At 37.5% G+C, this 19,538-nt stretch overlaps 1 protein-coding gene and 1 non-coding gene across 11 annotated transcripts in view; one reads left to right on the plus strand and one right to left on the minus strand.

The window, feature by feature from the left end:
- The window catches only part of Tre1 (Trapped in endoderm 1), a 257,148-nt gene that overhangs the window by 107,025 nt on the left and 130,585 nt on the right, over positions 1-19,538 (plus strand). The window lies entirely within an intron of this gene.
- Positions 14,197-14,268, minus strand: TRNAY-AUA (transfer RNA tyrosine (anticodon AUA)). Its single transcript has one exon. It is a non-coding gene; the product is annotated as a tRNA-Tyr (tRNA).

A 19,538-nucleotide genomic window follows, 5' to 3' on the forward strand; every position in this document is an offset into this window, starting at 1 on the left:
ACCCTCACAACTCAAGCTTCGTGACTGTATATACTAGACTGTGGTTATAGTTAGGCCTAAGTATGTAGGCCTATATTCGTAGCTGGAATGATAGGCCTCTTTGATCAGTAGTAGGCCTATGACTGATGCAAATTCCTATTTTATTACTTAAGGATTAGTGGGATAGTCCCATAACACCTCACTGATGATTTATCAACAGTAATCTCACTAGAGGTTTTGATTTTATCGATAAATCTGCGAGTGGAACACGAGGAGATTTATCTAGAGAAAATCAAAACTCGAGTGGGATTTAATTGACTATTACACGATTAGAAGAAAGTATATAAAGATTAGAAGTAACAAAGTACTCAAATACAATAAAATATTAATTGGCTTACGAAAATACAACTGTCTTCAAATGTATTATTGTACCATCTCAACATTACGCCAGATGGTAGTAGTGTTTTATGATTATGTTTTCTTGTTATCAGTTGTGCCAACTATGGAATCTTCATTGAACTCTGTGGACGGTTACTACTCAAGAAGGCTTTGTTGATTCAGTTTCATTTTTATTAAAACAGTTGCATTCCACTTGTCATCCGGATCCCAGTATTCAACGTCACGTGACAGATGATTTTCAATAAATCTTAATATTAAACAATCTCTGACACGTGACTATCCATAATATCATATAGCAGAAGCTATAACAAACATAACCTAAATAATATAAACAAGTGTTAGAAAAGTTTTAATTAGGGATGATGAAATAAACAAGAAACGTTTTAATTAACGATGATGAAATAAAAAAATAAACATGAATAATTTTGAAAGAAACAATTATTGAAAGTACAATTTTCAAATTTGAATGTTTTAGTGGTTGGTGGTTCAGTTGGTGTTATATTGGACGTGTGCGTAAAAGAAGTGAAATCGTTGATGTACATGGTGTATCCCTCAACTTATTCAGGATTTACAAATGGTGCTCTTCATATATGACCAGTGATCTTTATTAATTCTTGTTCTTGAATGCCAATGCGAGTCATATTTGAAAGTGCTGTGCATCGACTGGAGTGGTTTGTAATTTTCTGTTTTTGACGTCCAGACCAGTGCAGTTTGAAATGTTGGCAAACAAAGAAACAAATGCTAGGGTAGTGATAAAAAATAAACAAATGCTAGGGTAGTGATAAAAATAAACAAATGCTAGAGACGCGATAAAATTGTGCGATAGGCAGCCATGATTGGTTGAAAGATGTCCTTTCTTACCGTTTTATTGGTCAAAAGTAGTGTGACGTAGTAAAAGTGTAATAGTCTCTATAATTTTTATTTTTCTACACAGACACACACACACACACGTTAGTGGTGTTTAAAAAAGGGCGCGTCAGCTACTATAGCAATTTGCGCCCTTGTCTAAAATTCTTCACAAAACAAAAAGAAACAATACAATTAACTGAATGCTAAAACGAACTAAAAAACGTTGTCATGGTAAAACGAGGTACTTTATGTTACATTAAATTCCATGTATTTGTCCGTTATACAATATGTCTACTAAGATTCTGAAATAAGAATAGCACAAATAACATTGGTCTACAGTTATTTTGGTACTGAACAAAAACAGATGTACCAACCCTGATTTCAGTGTGGTGATAACAGGTCTGAAGTCAGTTTTTTCCATCACATCACAATTTAAAAATAACGTTTTTAATTTTTAAATTTTTAATACATTTAGATCAATTTTATTTATTTTATTGTGATTTTCGTACTGAACAAAAACAAGTGTACCAACCCTAATTTGAGTGTACTTATTACAGATCTGAAGTCCGTTTTTTCTATCACGTTACAATTTTAAAATAATATTTTTAATTTTTAATTATGATGTGCAACACTACGTTGAGGTCAAAACTGAGTGCTCTTGAACTTGAAGCTTGCGACACATTTGTACTAGTGTCAACTAGGTTTTTAGGCAATTATCTAGCTGATTTATGCTGACCTAGTATATAACATGCTTAAAGCATTTCAGAAACTAGGTTGTCCCATGTCTTAAAAATGCACTTTCTTCATTCACACCATGACTTTCTTCCATCAAATCCCGGCGCTGTAAGTGACGAACATGGTGAGAGGTTCCATCAGGACATATAAACGTTGGAATCCAGATACCAGGGTCAATACGGTCCGAGCATGATGGGTGAATTCTGCTGGTTCCTACAGCACACATGCCAACATAAGCGGAAAAGCAAAGGTCTCAAGCATTTTAACAGATTTTTTAGTGCTTACTACATATTATGAGTTTATATCTCCTTATAAATGTATTAAAAATAATATAATGTAACAATTTTCAAAGAATATACAAACCAAGCTCAATTTATATCTCTGACTTAAAATATCCAACCATGTAAGTTATCCCAACCAGGGTTTGAACTCGGGCTCGGTCGTTTAACCGTTGCTCCACAGCAGTGGCGGCTCGTAGTCAAATGTCCAGGGTAGGCAAAATTTACAGAACATTTTTATGTAATTCCCCCGATTCAATGAAAGCTCGCTTTCATCATGCCCCCCGAAAACTTAACTCTTGCTTACATAACAATACTGTTACATCAATGAGCCGTCTCATAATTTGTCGGTTTTTTCTAGTTTATTGTTATACTGTTGTCTTGCAACCCTTGTTGTTCAGACAACATTTCCGAAATTGGATTCAAATTCTTTTCAAGTCTCTTTAGACTTACCGAGTTACAAATATGATCTGATTCCAAGTACCTTCTTTAGATTACAATAACAAACGTGACCACCTACAGCTTAGCTTCAACTTCACTTCCTGTTAGCCATTTATGTGTTTCATACCATACTTACTTACTTACTTACAAATGGCTTTTAAAGAATCCGCAGGTTCATTGCCGCCCTCACGTAAGCCCGCCATCGGTCCCTACACTGTGCAAGATTAATCCAGTCTCTATCATCATATCCCACCTCCCTAAAATCCATTTTAATATTATCCTCCCATCTACGTCTCGACCTCCCCAAATGTCTTTTTTCCTCCGGCCTCCCAACTAACATACTATATGCATTTCTGGATTCGCCCATGCGTGCTACATACCCTGCCCATTTCAAACGTCTGGATTTAATGTTCCTAATTATGTCAGGTGAAGAATACAATGCGTGCAGTTCTGCGTTATGTAACTTTCTCCATTCTCCTGTAACTTCATCCCTCTTAGCCCCAAATATTTTCCTAAGAACCTTATTCTCAAACACCCTTAACCTATGTTCCTCTCTCAAAGTGAGAGTCCAAGTTTCACTACCATACAGAACAACCGGTAATATATCTGTTTTATAAATTCTAACTTTCAGATTTTTTGAGAGCAAACTGGATGACAAAAGCTTCTCAATCGAATAATAACAGGCATTTCCCATATTTATTCTGTGTTTAATTTCCTCCCGAGTATCCTTTATATTTGTTACTGTTGCTCGAAGATATTTGAATTTTTCCATCTTTTCGAAAGATAAATCTCCAATTTTTATATTTCCATTTCATAGTGTTTCATACCATGAAGGATTAAATTTTCTTGCACCTTTAGCATTGACTTTATGAACAATAGAGCTTAATGCAGGAGTGGGTCGTCCATTGTCCAAAATACTTCTCTTTTCAATGTCATTACGACGCGAAAACGGACAACGTAACAGTTTACTTATTATATCAGTCATAATATAATATTATTGTTATCACTTACATTAACTATAAATCACCAAATATACGTAGCATTAATATACAGTACGTACTTGCAAAAATCACATTTTCTAAAATACACTGTTAAAAAAAACATCTTTTAAAACACACTGTTTAAAAACTGTTATACTACTCGTAACAATCTACGTTCCAACTCGTGAAACTTTCAAACAGAAATTTCGCAAATCGTAGCTGTTCGATAATGCTCGTGGGTTCTCGTTAGGTCCGGCAGAATTCTAGCGCGCTGGCTTAAGCATAGAACGCATGCGCTAAGAAAGCATTTAGAATAGCGATCTCTTTTAATGCTTACTCCGAGCCAGCTTTGAAGTTACGTGGAAGGTCGGCTAACTTCGCTTCTGCCTACCTTCTGACGCATCGTGATCCGTCCAGTGTATTCTTGTCGCATAAATCGAACTGCCAGTAGTAAGCAACGTCCAACTGACCTTCAAAAAATCCCATTCATAGTTAATTGAAGAATTTCTAAGCACCTAGACAAGAGTATATAATTATATAAGGTTTTCCAAATGTGTTGGGGTAGTTAATAAATATCCACTTTTAGGTTTTTCTAAATGTGTTGAGGTAGGCTTAGCCTACCCTGCCTGCCCTGAGGAGCCGCCTCTGCTCCACAGCGGTGGATGAAAATCTACTTAAGATAATTTATTTTAGTTCCTGAAAAGTCATATAAAATTGAAATATATTGTATGAATTGTATATATTAAAGCAGGAGACTAGTGAAGCGCTTTGTGTGGAGTGTAGCATTCTATGGGGCAGGAACTTGGACATTACGAGGAAGAGAAGCGACTGGAAGCACTTGAAATGTGGCTATGGAAAAGAATGGAACGTGAAAAATGTACAGACAGAATAAACTGTGTTGGAAAGAGTGTGTGAAGAAAGAATGATGCTGAAACTGGGCAGGAAGAGAAAAAGGAATTGGCTGGCTAACTGGCTGAGAAGAAACTGCCTACTGAAGGATGCACTAAAAGGAATGGTGAACAAGAGAAGAGTTCGGCGCAGAAGAAGATATCAAACAATAGACGACATTAAGATATATGGAGTCCACACCTGTGGAGTAACGGTTAGCGCGTCTAGCCGCGAAACCAGGTGGCCCGGGTTCGATTCCCGATCGGGACGCGTTACCTGGTTGAGGTTTTTTCGGGTTTTTCCCTCAACCCAATATGAGCAAATGCTGGGTAACTTTCGGTGCTGGACCCCGGACTCATTTCATCGGCATTATCACCGTCATCTCATTCAGACGCTAAATAACCTAAGTTGTTGATAAAGCGTCGTAAAATAACCTACTAAAATAAATAAAAAAGAGACTAATGAAGCGCTTTGTGTGGAGTGTAGCATTGTATGGTGCAGGAACTTCGACTTTTACGACAAAGAGAAAGACGCGACTAGAAGCACTTGAAATGTAGCTATGGAAAAGAATGGAACGTGCAAAAAGTACAGACAGAATAAACTGTGTTGGAAAGAGTGTGTGAAGAAAGAATAATGCTGAAACTGATCAGGAAGGGAAAAAGGAATTGGCTGGCTCACTGGCTGAGAAGAAGGTGCCTACTGCATGATGCACTGAAAGGAATGGTGAACGGGAGAAGAGTTCGGAGCAGAAGAAGATATCAAATAATAGACGACATTAAGATATATGTATCGAAGAAATCATCCAAATCACAGACATCATAACAAAGCAAAACTATTTCACACACAACAACAAATACTACACCCAAACAGAAGGATTATACAAACACACTAAAACCACCCCGATCAAATTCTCAACACAGATCAATTTCAGTACACACACACACACACTATTTGACTCCACTTTTCAACACCTTTCAACAATCAAACGCACCCATATAACAGGCAGAGAAGTTCGAGATGACGCCGAGATCTAGTAGGCTCTGAGGATGGTGTGATGAAGCACCGAAACAGCTGTAAGCCGCACAGACACAATTAACACGAGTAGTCCACACCTTTGGAGTAACGGTCAGCGCGTCTGGCCGCGAAACCAGGTGGCCCAGGTTCGATTCCCGGTCGGTGCAAGTTACCTGGTTGAGGTTTTTTCCGGGGTTTTTCCTCAACCCAATATGAGCAAATGCTGGGTAACTTTCGGTGCTGGACCCCGGACTCATTTCACCGGCATTATCACCTTCATCTCATTCAGACGCTAAATAACCTAAGATGTTGATAAAGCGTCGTAAAATAACCTACTAAAAACACGAGTAAGTCTGCTAGTTAATCAATTACTTATATCTGGATCATATGTGGAGAATAAGAGGAAGGCAGAAAATAGGAAAGACCTGAGAAAACTGGGTTTTGCAGTGAAAGACCTGTCCTTGGGCAGAACACAATGGATGAATAATTTTAGTTTAAAAAATTGGGTGTACTGGAATTGGTTCCCAAATCTGTGAATCGGTTCCTATTTCGTCGCAGAGCCATACTCGAGTTGGTTCCAGGTTGATTTTATCTGTGTACTGCAATTGGTTCCCGCACTACACCAAGCCAGAAAACATTTCCCTCCCCATTTTATACAGACTTAGAGCTGTCAACTACTGTCTACGGAGTAGGTAAGTTAAAATGTTTTGCGCTTGGCGGACATGCTGCGTCGAAAAACTTCATTATTTTATTTTTAAAGTTGCAGTATCAGAAGTGTCGTGGTTATGTTCGACGTTGCATTCCATTATAATATCCGAATGAGAAAGTTTCACGAAATACCTACATCCTCTTTTAACCCAAGTATATATTTCCACACCACTAGATTTTTTCTGAAAACCGACCTTGTGATCTTTGACCTTAAGAGTTTCTTCCTCTTTTCACTGAGCATAGCAGTGAAATACATCATTATGTGCAATACGGTTGTCTTGTACTTTCACTGCCACTACTCTGCTAATCACTGAAACTTATGATCGGTATTTATATTTTAACGTAGGTGGAACCACGGGTCATGATTGATTATAGGTGGCGTTATAGGCAATAACAACTACCTCATCCCCATTGTTGATATCTGAACACCTTTCACTACTCTGCTACATCATCGATAAACATTCCCTTCCCTTACAGCCTTGGAACCTACTCGCGTTGTTGATATTTGAACATGTGGAACCTACTCACTTTGTTGATATTCCATTTGGGAACCAACTGATGAACAGCGAAAAAATTCTGAAATCTCTGAGGGAGACAACCTGGAATTTGTGGGTGGGAGGGAATTCTCCACCGTACCACCCCGTGAATTCATGACTGGTTGGGGACCCTACTTCTTCACTGCAGAGTCAAACATTTCCAATAAAGTTATTATTTTGGATTGAGAGCCTTGCCGAGCTTTAACTTCCCGGCCTGGAGGACTCCCCGAAAAGCTTCAATCGCTATTAAACAGAGCTGGCGACTGTTCTGTGCCTAACAGACGCCACGGCGGACGCATCAAGCAGAGCGGGAGAGGGGTCGGGGGGGTTGGAGCGCGCTCTGGGTTCTGATGCGGTGGTGGCAAAACCATTTGGGTGGAAGGTTTTTTCTTTAATTCAATTCTGTGTTGTATCACACTCCTTCCCTTTTAATATGTTTCTCGAGCAGCTTCAAGTGTGATGCCCTGTTTTTTTGCCCCGAACTCTGCTCTGTTTCCAGTCTCCGCTCTCCGCTCCCCGCCTATCTCTCACTCCATCAGTCTCTCGAACAAATAACCTCTTGTTTTCTACGAGTAGACAAGACCTACTTGACGCCCAGACATCAATATGACTCAGAAACAGCGCAATAACGACATTTCATAAAAATAGTTATGATTGTGCATATGACAGGACTGTAAGGAAATGTCCTTGTTTTATTTTGAACGGAAGCGGGCCGAAACAGAGGGGCTCCTGTACTCTTATCGGACATCGCCCGGACAACACTGGGCCAGCTTTGTGTGGCCGCTTTCCAAATTCCGAGGGCGGTTGTGGGAACGAAAATGGGAGAAAGTGTCTGGGAAATTGAAGACGTCTTTCACGCATCTTAAGGTCGGCGTTTACCTGGATCCGTTCAGTGCAAACAAATCAAAGTTGGGATTACACGCACTAAAGCCTTGGTTTTTCTGAACCGACGCATGCGACGTGCGAGGTGCGAGGAGAGCAATGAGATAGTGAGTGGTTTGTAGAACTGCGAGGTACCACTCACTTTCTCTCGTATAGTCCGGATTTGTATCTCGCAACTCGCATGGGTCGGTTCAGAAAAACCAAGAATTAAGGCATTGCGAGATTCGGAAGGTAATATCACAGTCTAATACTTAGTCACGCAACTCATACGTATAAAATATGCCAACATTTGACAGCTGGCGCGACAGTAGCCCTCTAGCGGCAGGCAAGTTAAAAGTGTGCACACGACATATGATAACACATCAGAAAACGGGTTTTGCGTATTTTGTTTTATATTTTTATGCTATACAGTAAGTGTATATGATTCTCATTAATTTTACTTTGGAATCCTAGAAGAATTTCACACGCAGTTAATCTAAAAGTTTCAGAAGCTGGTAATAAACTTAATTCTTTCTGCTCCTTACTGTACAACTGAATCATGGCCCTGTTCACGTATCATGGTTTGAAATAATATAATTGTTCGTACGTGGATGGTTAATTAAATTCATTCCTAAATATATTTATGAATCATTAGAACTCTATTATTTCCTGTGAGAACAGTAAAAATTAGTAGCTTCAAAATTGTAGGGCATATCTCGTAGGGTAGATTGCGTGGTGAACTCCTCTCCCTATTTCCTGAGAAATTAACTATTTTCCATACCGCAAATTGGGGTAAACTCGGCCGTTGAGGTAAACTTGAAAATAAAAAAGGGGAAGATTTAAACCTTAATATGACAGACATTGATTTATGAAGTTCATTATTTTTCATTTCTTAAGAACCGGTATTTCCTTTATTATTTTGAGTGACAAATAGTGCTGATATTATGGTTTAAATGTTTATTTAAACTCTCCTTCCTGACATACAAATAGGTAACTGATAACTAATAAATATTTTATAGAACACAATACGTAGGCTACCTACAACGTGGATTATTGGTTATGACTGAATTATGATTTTCTCTTGGTCTTTAGGGAATCTGAAGAACGACAAATTCGGAGATTTAAACTTGTTGTTACTGCGATTTTCGTCATTGCACACATTGCCTTTATTCCGACGCATGATTAAAACGTTATTATAACATCTCTCATCCCTTTAAAGCACGTGCTGGCTGAACGAGACTATGACCAGTGCCTTGCCTCCGCTTGGGCGCTAGTGTCGCTAATGTTGGCAGAAAAAGTGTTGAAGTTTCGTGACTGTATGTATTAGACTGTGGCAATATCTTCTAGAGCAGCGTTTCTCAAACTTTTTGAAGTGAGGACCAATTTTTAAGTCAGAACAGTTACGCGAACCAGTTTACTCTTGTTCCCTTCGAAAGCAAAATTATCATTTTTGTAGCATATTTTAATACCAGTATACTTCTATTTTGAAATAGAATTAATTGATCATAATACTTTTCTAATTATATTTTTTGTAGCCAATCACAAGTAACTTATAACAAATTCTGTGTAGTGTTGATTCATAGCTTGCCTGTTAGCAGTTAGTTGTTTGAAATCCTTCTTATGTGGTACACACTAGTAGTTGTCCATGTCTATGTTAATAGTGCCCATTATAAATAATGGAAAACTGGCTTCGATCCGGATCTTTGAAAAGAAAGGAACATGGTGACACGCTTTATTTAGGCGGTGCTAATAGTTCAGAAGCTGTGTGTGAAGAAATATATTATAGTTTTTTTAATTTTTATTGGGTTATTTTACGACGCTTTGTCAACATCTAGGTTATTTAGCGTCTGAATGAAATGAAGGTGATAATGCCGGTGAAATGAGTCCGGGGTCCATCACCGAAAGTTACCCAGCATTTGCTCGTATTGGGTTGAGGGAAAACCCCGGAAAAAAACCTCAACCAGGTAACTTGTCCAGACTGGGATTCGAACCCGGGCCACCTGGTTTCGCGGCCAGACGCGCTGATCGTTACTCCACAGATGTGGACTATTAATTATAGTGCATTAATAGTACATTATGCAACGAGCCTATAATGATACTAATTAAGAATATAGTATGGATATTTATGAAACGAGCGCAAGCGAGTTTCATAATTTTCATATGAGCTTCTTAATTACCATTATAGGCGAGTTTCATACGACTTTTTATGCTCGACCATATTTCTAACTTGAAATTACCGGTATTCAGATGTATACATCTTATTTGTAACTGACAAGATCGGAAGTGACCTTCTTCTAGGTCGTGAATTGTGAGATGTGCGCAGACGCGAAAGTATTGATTTTTTCCGAGGAACAATAATGTCATTGACCTTGACGTAGTCCCGTTAAACTTGATAATATTATAATATTATAACCTTGATTATTGAATTCGACATTGAAAAACGAGATGACAAATTGAATTTATTTGAATATTATTTGTAATTAACGCTAATTATTATAGTAACAATATAACCTTCTGCGACAGTATTGGATTTGCAGCCTCCGTGACTTTTCGCTAATTCTCTTTCGATTGCATATCCGAGAATAATCGATACTTGCGGTTTTATAACGGTACAAAGCTGACTTGTCATTGGCTGAACACATGTAAGCTGAGTTATCATTGGCTGAAGACCTGTACTTTAATGAGTAGGTGTACTTTAATGACATGCATTAAAGGACTGCTACCAGATGTATAATTAGTACATTTCGGCATGGTCGAGCATAAAGAAATATGTAGTCCTGGTGGTAGCTATTCAAAGAAAAAAATACTTTCGTAAATATGACAAGAGTTATTTGGAACTTGGATTTGCTTGGTGTGGCAATGAAAGTGAACCAAAACCTCGGTGCGTTGTGTGTTACGAAGTGCTTTTAAACGAATGTATGAAACCCGCGAAATTGAAACGGCACTTAGAGACGAAACACGCAAGTCTAAAAAGTAAACCTGTCGGATTTTAAAATTTCCTCTATCGTCATCTGAAAAAAAAAAAAACAAATAAAAAAATTAATGCAGAAACATGCCCGATTTTCAACAAGTAAAGATGCAATTTGGCACATTCTATTATTGATCTACGACGTACACTACGTGCTCATTTCAATGTGCAGACTGGGTGTTGGAGAAACTATTAAGAAAGTCATCAATACATGAAAAAGTTAGGTATTTCGGTCCTCTGTTATGAATTCGGGTGGTTCCTGTCTGGGTTACAGGCTCGGCGCCAGATATGCAGGGAAAAGATGGCGAGAAACGCCTCGTTCACAGTACTTTAAATCCCTCTTTTGTTGCTGAGAGTAGATTGGTAAGTGGGTAGACGGGTAGGGTAAGAAATTTCATAAAATATTAGTACTGGGAGAAAAAGTGAAAGGCGATTGCCATGTGTCATTTCCAAACTCTGAGATTTTCAGCTATAGTGTGATACGCAATTCGTTTGAATTTTATTTTTTCTTCTATCTTTTTTGAAGGACCACAAGGGCAGAACTCGAGGACCACAGGTGGTCCGCAGACCATAGTTTGAGAAATGCTGATCTAGAGCAATGCAAACCTCGTTCCGTGATGCAGGGAACCAACCTCCTACGTACGGTACCTAAACCTCGAGCCCGTAATACTGGATCTAGTTTGATGCGAAGTACAGCAGGACGTCATTCGGACTAATTTTTGTACAATCCAATCTGAATTAATGAAGCTAAAATTAGTGAAATAGAATTTCAGTAAGTCAGTCAATATTTTATTTTATTAGGGTACTTCTAATCTTTATATACTTTCTTCTGATAGTGTAATAGTCAATTAAATCCCACTCGAGTTTTGATTTTCCTTAGATAAATCAATACCTCTAGTGAGATTACTGTTAATAATTAAGTCTACTCAATTCAGAATATAAAATATATTGTGCTACTTCAATAAAAATAAACTTTTCAGATACTACGATAAAATACTTACTTGGTTTTCGGAAAGGCCGATCCTGTTGCGTAAGTTATTTTTCATACAAAACCTCAATAAAACTATAAACTAAATCCAATATTGGGAAAACACGGTCTTACTAATAAAAGCTCTATATACAGATGTTTAACTGTCTTATACTTATACAATGAGTAGCTCGTTTATAAGTCGTGTGTAAATTCCTTACTAATAATCACTACATACGTCGTGTGTAACGTATAACTGTTACACAGCTACGTCATAGTTTCGTCATTACTTCATTACGAAAGATAACAAAATATCTGAGGTTCTCTATTGCATCCGGTAGAGCGCTCTAGTGTGCCGTGTTAAGTATCGACAGTACAACTGGCTTTAATCGATTACCACACTATATTTTGGTCAAAGAGTACAAGCTACAGCAATATTATTCTAATTATTCTATGCTCTTTGGTTTGTTCTTCTGTGGTCACAAGGTAACCATCATCATAAAATGACAGTCGATACGAACAGCTGTTAGAGGGGCGGCCATTTTTTCTCTATATACAACGCTTAAACTACTCCAAAGCAATTCCCATTGTATAGTTACAGACTTATACATCCATCGCTTATGCAACGTATGTAACGTTTTCTGTGTCAACTCTGCATAAGTCTCGTATTAAAACTATACACGGTTTATTAGTAGGACGGTAAATGTATTAGCGTACTTCATAGTTTACCAACAATTTCAAAATTAAAATATAACATAATAGGTTTGGCGTGAGAAACAAATAAAAACTGGTTTTGGGAAAGAAATGATACTTTTAAATGTCATTTTCAGTGATGTATAGCAGAAATTGGCAAAAAAATAACATTTAGCATTGGATTGAGAATGTAAAAAATATGTTTGTATTATTAGATCAAAATCGATTTTTAAGCGGAAGAGACTTTGGAAATAAAGCATTCATGTATCTTCTAAAAAAATGAAGAAAATAAATTGATACAAATTAGTAATTATTATAGCCATATGTGATATTATACCGTTTTAAAGAATGAAACACGAAATAATAAATAAATATAAAGTAAGGCAACATTTTCACCCAAAATTCAATGCCATTCCCCTTTAAGTACGCAGATAGGTACTGAGTTTACATGCAAGTATTATTTTTAACTGTATTTGGTAAGGAAAACCCACACCACAATGCTAGCAGAGATTATAACATTCATTTCGATACAGCAGAAGAAATTTGAAAAGCATTCTGATATTTCAGTGACTATTACACTTTTACTACGTCATATTAATTTTGACAAATAAAACTGTATGAAAGGACGTCATTCAACCAATCATGGCTGCTTATAGCACAATTTTATCACTTCCCTAGCATTTGTTTATTTTTATCACTTCCTTAGCATGTGTTTGCTTTTATCAGTACCCTAGCATTTGTTTCTTTCTTTGCCAACATTTCAAACTCCAAATTCTTTACGGTACTATGAAACATGCTTTGCGATCGTCATTTGTTTCCCGCATAGTTAGTCGACTGAAAATGGCGGCTCCGTTCAAACGTTTTGGTGAAGCTAACATTAGTGAAATAGAATTTCAATAAGTCAATTAATATCTATTTTATTGTATCAGTGTACTTTATTTCTTCCAATCTTTATATACTTTCTTCTCTTTTTATCACCTTCCTATAATTTGTTTCTTTGTTTGCCAACATTTTGAATTGCAAATTCTTTAAGGTACTATAAAAATGCGTTGCGATCGTCATTTGTTTACAGCATAGACAGTCAACTGAAAATGGCGGCTCCGTTCAAACGTATTAGTGAAGCTAACTTTGGTGAAATAGAAGATCAGTAAGTTAGTTAATATTTTATTGTATTAGAGTACTTCTAATCTTTATATACTTTCTTCTAATCGTGTAATAGTCAATTAAATCCCACTCGAGTTTTGATTTTCTCTAAATAAATCAAAACCTCTAGTGAGATTACTGTTGATAATTCTGTGGCCGGGAGGAAGAAGGTCTTAAGTAAAAATGTTATACTTTTCAGGAGAGCAGCAGAAAGATTGAAATTGGTGTCAATTATAGAGTTCTTTTAATTAAGAGGTTTTTCCTGGATATTATGTGTTTCTATTTCTTCTAAAATAGGTAATGTTGCTCATTTAACAATTTTCTTGATTATTTCCAAAAAGAGCCGCACTTAAGTCCTTTTAAGACTAGAACCCAAACTGAATAGAAGGGATTATGTAAACATAAGACATTTTTCATTTCAAAATAAATGGGAAATGTAAATAATTAGGAATGCAAAATAGGTCTTAAATAATATAGGACTGTTTACCTGGTGCTTAAAGTTTTAAAAGGAAAGGGAATCAGTATGTGATCAAATAGCTAAACTACAAGTTAGACCTTTTTAATAGGGAAGCATGGAAAGTAAACATGTGATGTTTGTAAGGAATAATGTATTAAATATTCTTAAGTCCTTTATTCTGTGAGTGCTCGATTCAAAAAATACGTAGGACATTTGGTAACGCTCTACAAATCCAGTCAGGAGTCTTATTTGACTTCAGCCTTTTTACGATGTAAGAGTAATGGAACGGAGAAAAATTCTCTCCGGCGCCGGGATTTGAACCCGGGTTTTCAGCTCTATGTGCTGATGCTTTATCCACTAAGCCACACCGGATACCACCCCGGCGTCGGACAGAATCGTCTCAGATTAAGCTCCAACTCTTGGGTTCCCTCTAGTGGCCGCCCTCTGCACTACGTCATAGATGTCTTACATCGTATGATGACGCAGAATATCTGCATGGAAATATCATATGTACTTCGGTACATTAAAATAATATATATTTAGCCGTTTTACCAGATTGTAGAGAAATGTTTCCGCTCTCAGAATATATAAAAATCCCATTTTCACAGAAAATTGACTTAAGACCTTTTTCTTCCGGCCACAGAATTAAGTCTACTCAATTCAGAATATAAAATATATTATGCAACTTCAATAAAAAGGAGCTTAACAGATTTACAGATATTACGATAGAGTACTTATTGGAGGTTGGAATTGGTTTTTGGAAAGGCCGATCCTGTTGCGTAAGTTATTTTTCATACAAAATTTCAATGGAACTATAAATTGAATCCAATATTGAAAAACACTTAGCTTTCATTAACGATAATTTTATTCTTCGCTATTGTTTACATCAAAAACCTAACTACTGAAGTCATAGAGACAAGAAAACTTGGCGTTTTAGTCGAGAAAAGTTGTTTCCGAGTTTATTCAATTATATGGATTAAACCTATGCCTGTAGGTCGTGAGTTCCTTGAAATATCATAACAAAATGTAGAACAATAATGAGTATGACGAAATTACAAAACAGATGCCGCGAATATGTACCAATATATGTATTTTTTGAATGGAGAAGATTCTAACGTATAATGTAGGTGAAAATTAATCGTAAATATTTTGTTTTAAAAACAAGATGCAGTCGTAATATTCTTTGTTTTAGATTACCGTATACCGTACAATTAAGTAACACAGATATTGTTCTGTATGACCTAGTTATTCTCAATAGTACAGAGTGATTTATATAGAACTGACACATTTCTTTCATTAATTGTTTCAAAACGAATTGTGCTAACGACAACTTATTATACCTAAAATGTAGAGGAATTTTGGGAGATTATTTACCTCTATAGGAAATGTTGAAAATGTCCTCCATCCTGCATAAGGCACAACTCAACACGTCGTTCCATGTTACTGGCCACTCGTTGGAGGACTCTGTTGTTAACTTGAATCTCCTGTGTGATTTTGTGCTTCAGATCGTCCAATGTCTGGGGACGTGTGGCGTAAACCCTGTCTTTTAAGTAACCCCATAGAAAGAAGTCCGGCGTTGTGAAATCCGGAGATCTCGGTGGCCACAGGTTCCTGGAAATTATTCGGTCGTCACATAACCGGATAAATGGAACCATGCTTCATCTGTGAACCATGTGATGGACAATATGGCAGGATTTTGCACAATGAACGTCTGAAACAAACGACAATAATTCAACTTTTATCCTTATCTGGTTCCTGTAGCTGATGAACAACCGTAACCCTATATGGCTTTAGGCTCTCTGACACATTGAGTAGGTGTACCCTGTCTCCTGCTACAAACGTCTTAATGATTTTTTGGGTGACTGCTCCAGTCGTGCTCTTACGTCAACAACAACCGTGGGAAGCCTAGATGAACGATGCTTGCCCTTTTCGCTCACCAGAGATCCAGTTGTTTCCAATTTGTTTACCAGTCCCAGTATTGTGTTTCTTTTGGGAGGATTGCGAACACCAAATTCTCTCTGGTATGTCCTTTGAGTAGCTGTAATTGAATTCGTAATCCAGTATTGCTTCACAAGGAAGAGTCGTTGATTTAATGTGTACTGCATTTTCACGTTGACACAAAATGTCGAAAACAGCTGCCAACAATAGGAATAAAACATAAACATCTGCGCATCTAGTGACAAGGAATCGAAACTCCAGAACATTCTGCTTAATTTGGTGTATAAATTGGGTCATTGAATGAATTTCCAACGGAATAATTAAAGAAAGAAATGTGTCAGTTCCATATAAATCACTCTGCATTTACATATTTATATTGTAATATTTGGTAGGTATGTCTACATAGATTGCAATGAAATTGAAACACGTGTTTTAAAATTTTGTCAAATCTTAAGCAATACGAAATAGTTCTTAACAAATTTTCTTATACAGTATTGGATTGGAATAAAACCTTCGGTAAGTCTGCATGTGGAGGATTCCATTTCCTGAGAGTGCGGTTGAAAAAAAAATAAATTTTTCCATTGTCCGCCTCTGTTTTCCTTCCCTCGATTTATGTGAATGGTCGTTCCTTGAAGAGTAATTAGACGACTGCAATCCATTTTTCATTTCTCTCCAGGCAGGCTCACCTCTAACGTTGCGCATAATCGAACTCGTGCTCTTCTGTACATAAGTATGCCCCATTTTAATGTTGAATTATTATGACAATTTTAAGAGTCTGCTTTTGAATATGTGACACCGAATGCCATTACTCGAGGAACTAGTGACATAATATCCAATCTCTTTGGATTTATCAGAGCCTATTCTTAGTTTCCTCATCACAAGGTCTAGCGCTCTTCATGTTCTTACCGCGGTATCAGTGGCGTGTTCCACAAACCAGCCCGCTGCTGAAAGTCACTGAAATGTGCATTTTTTCTTCCGGAATAGTTCACTTCCTAACGTATATGATGCGATCATTTTGTTTCTTTTCCTCGTAAAACTGATGGCCTTGCTCTTTAGAGAGTTCATTTTCATTCTGTTATATATTGTCCAATCGTTTACCGTATTGAATTATTCTGAAGAACATTATCCCCATGACTTTTATTCCTCTATACAGTTGTACATTATACAAATGTCCGCGAATAAGCGAAAGCTCTATATCGTTATTCGGCAGATTATTTACAAAAGCCAGAAATGGAAGTGGTTCCTAGACACTACCTTGGGGGATCTTTGGGCTTGAAAATTCCTGCTCCCCTCCTACTCTGAGTGCGACAAGTTAGGTATGGCCTTGGTTTTTCTGAACCGACGCATGCGTCGTGCGAGGTGCGAGGCCCGCCTCGCACAAATCCGGACTACACGAGAGATAGTGAGTGGTTTCTATAACTGCGAGATTCGAGGTCTGTGCACCTCGCAGCTATAGAAACCACTCACTATCTCTCGTGTAGTCCGGATTTGTGCGACGCGGGCCTCGTATCTCGCACGTCGCATGCGTCGCTACAGAAAAACCAAGGCTTTAGTCTTCATTCACTACATTATCCTGAAATCAACCCCCAAAGCTTGCAATTTAACTGATAATATATCGTGAGAGACTACATCGAATGATATTATTAGCATAGAGAAAAAATAGTTAGGACCCATATGATCTACATCAGTGATGACAAAGTCAGGTGCTCTTACGATGCACTGTGTGCATTCACGTACTCTCACGAGCAAAAAAGAGCAATGTTGGCATGGTAAGCAATAAGACGATCTGCGCTCGCATACTGCTCGAAGAGTGCTCTTGCACGAAGACGATGATTTAGTGACTGTGGTTAAGAAAAGATAAATGTTAAAGGAGTTGCGGTTGAGTTAAGTGCATTGTGAAATGTACAGTATTATTACACGTAATTGTTTGGAATACATACACAGTTTTTCTTATCTGCCTTTAAACCTCGCAACTAAGCTACTCTAGAAATTCATGTTGGAATGGAATTGCAATTTAACTGAGGGGGCACGGATAGCCCAGCACTGCGACCTATTGAGTTCTATTGCGCTAACCCTCGATATGGAATGAGTTGCATGCCACAGATCCCCTACGCGCACCGCTCTAACCACATGAGTCCCTTAATGACCGGTCCCTACAGCCGACAGAATCTATATACCATTCCTGCTACGGCAACTTCCCCCAATACCCCCCTGTCGGTCCGAGACGAAACTCCTCCCCCGAGTAGGTCCGCCTCGGGTGTCATTGCAGAAGCCATCCAACATCGCTGAACTACATTCCACGGAGGTCGGTCGAGAGAGCCAGCAGCTTCAGGAGGCCGCCGGTAGAGTAATCTGAAAAACCAGAAACGGGAAGTTGAGGAAAGGATGATGGGGGAGGAAAGGAAGTGGCGAAGATGAGTGGGGTTCCAATTGCCTGATAAAGTTACCTGATATTCATCCATAGGTACTTATCTGGAGTCTTTCTTGACCCCAAGAATATTTGTTGTTAATAATTAGGATATTTTATAGCTTAATTCATTTTTATAAACAGTCTAGGCAAACTGGAAGTTTTTATTACATCTAGATTTTCTCACTATAAAATATATTTTAACATTTAATTAATTAATTAGATTAGTTTAATGACAGACTATTTATTCTACACCTGTATTTTTTATTATTTTAATTACCAGAGAATACATTCTCTGCCCTTGAAATAAAACAGGGAAAATTATTGTTATTGCATCAAGTGACAAGTCACGTATTGTTGAGGTCATGAAATTCTTGTGTCGCGCTCAAACCTCCTGACGTTTCGCGAGCGCGACGTTGTCACAAGTACATTATCCGCCTCTGTGGCAGTAGTTTTAAAACTGTGGAGCGCGACCCTTTACCTAAGATTGGTTTGATAGGGAGATGCAGAGGGCTTCATAATAATAATAATAATAATAGTAATAATAATAATAATGATAATATGATAATAATAATATAATAATAATAGTAATAACTATAAATATTATCATCAGATTGCATCCAATGAAATTAAAAGTCTCAAAATATAGAAGAATTTGTTCAGTCAGAAGTAAATAATCATACTCGCTGAGTTTATGTCTGTTTTTGTAATAGTTTTACTTTTATTATGATTACTAAAGTTGTCGAATATCACAAAGGAGCAGTGTGATTAAATAAATTGAATGATAGGCTTAATTTGAAATAGTAATTTTCTGTACAAATGAATTGACATGGTCTTAAATCGCATTATTCCATGATGTCAGAGCATATTCTTGCAAAAATAGCAGTTATATGCCTGCACATTTAATATACAGGGTGATTCACGAGGAAAGGTAAAAAATTTAGGGTGTGAATTCTGAAGTCATTCTGAGTGGAAAAGTTCATATGAATGTAGGTCCGTTTTCGAACGGTTAGGGAGATATGGCTCTTTGATTTCACAAAAACTTCTGAGATTCCATTCTACTAACTCCCATTTAGAGACAGATAACGGACAAATTTAAAGTTTATATTCACGTATGCATGCATAACTAATATTCCAGAAGTCGGGGTCGATGTTTTCGCACATTTTCAAAGGCACCTCCTTCTGCATAAATGCACTGTTAGAGCCAGGACGAGAAGTTATGGCACCAGCGCGAGGGACGCATTTTAGTTCGTTTGCTTGGACTCGCCCTCACACTCAACTGGAGGGGTGTTGGGTC

This window comes from Periplaneta americana, chromosome 10 (assembly GCF_040183065.1).
Source record: "Periplaneta americana isolate PAMFEO1 chromosome 10, P.americana_PAMFEO1_priV1, whole genome shotgun sequence".
In the NCBI taxonomy this organism is placed as follows: Eukaryota; Metazoa; Arthropoda; class Insecta; order Blattodea; family Blattidae; genus Periplaneta; species Periplaneta americana.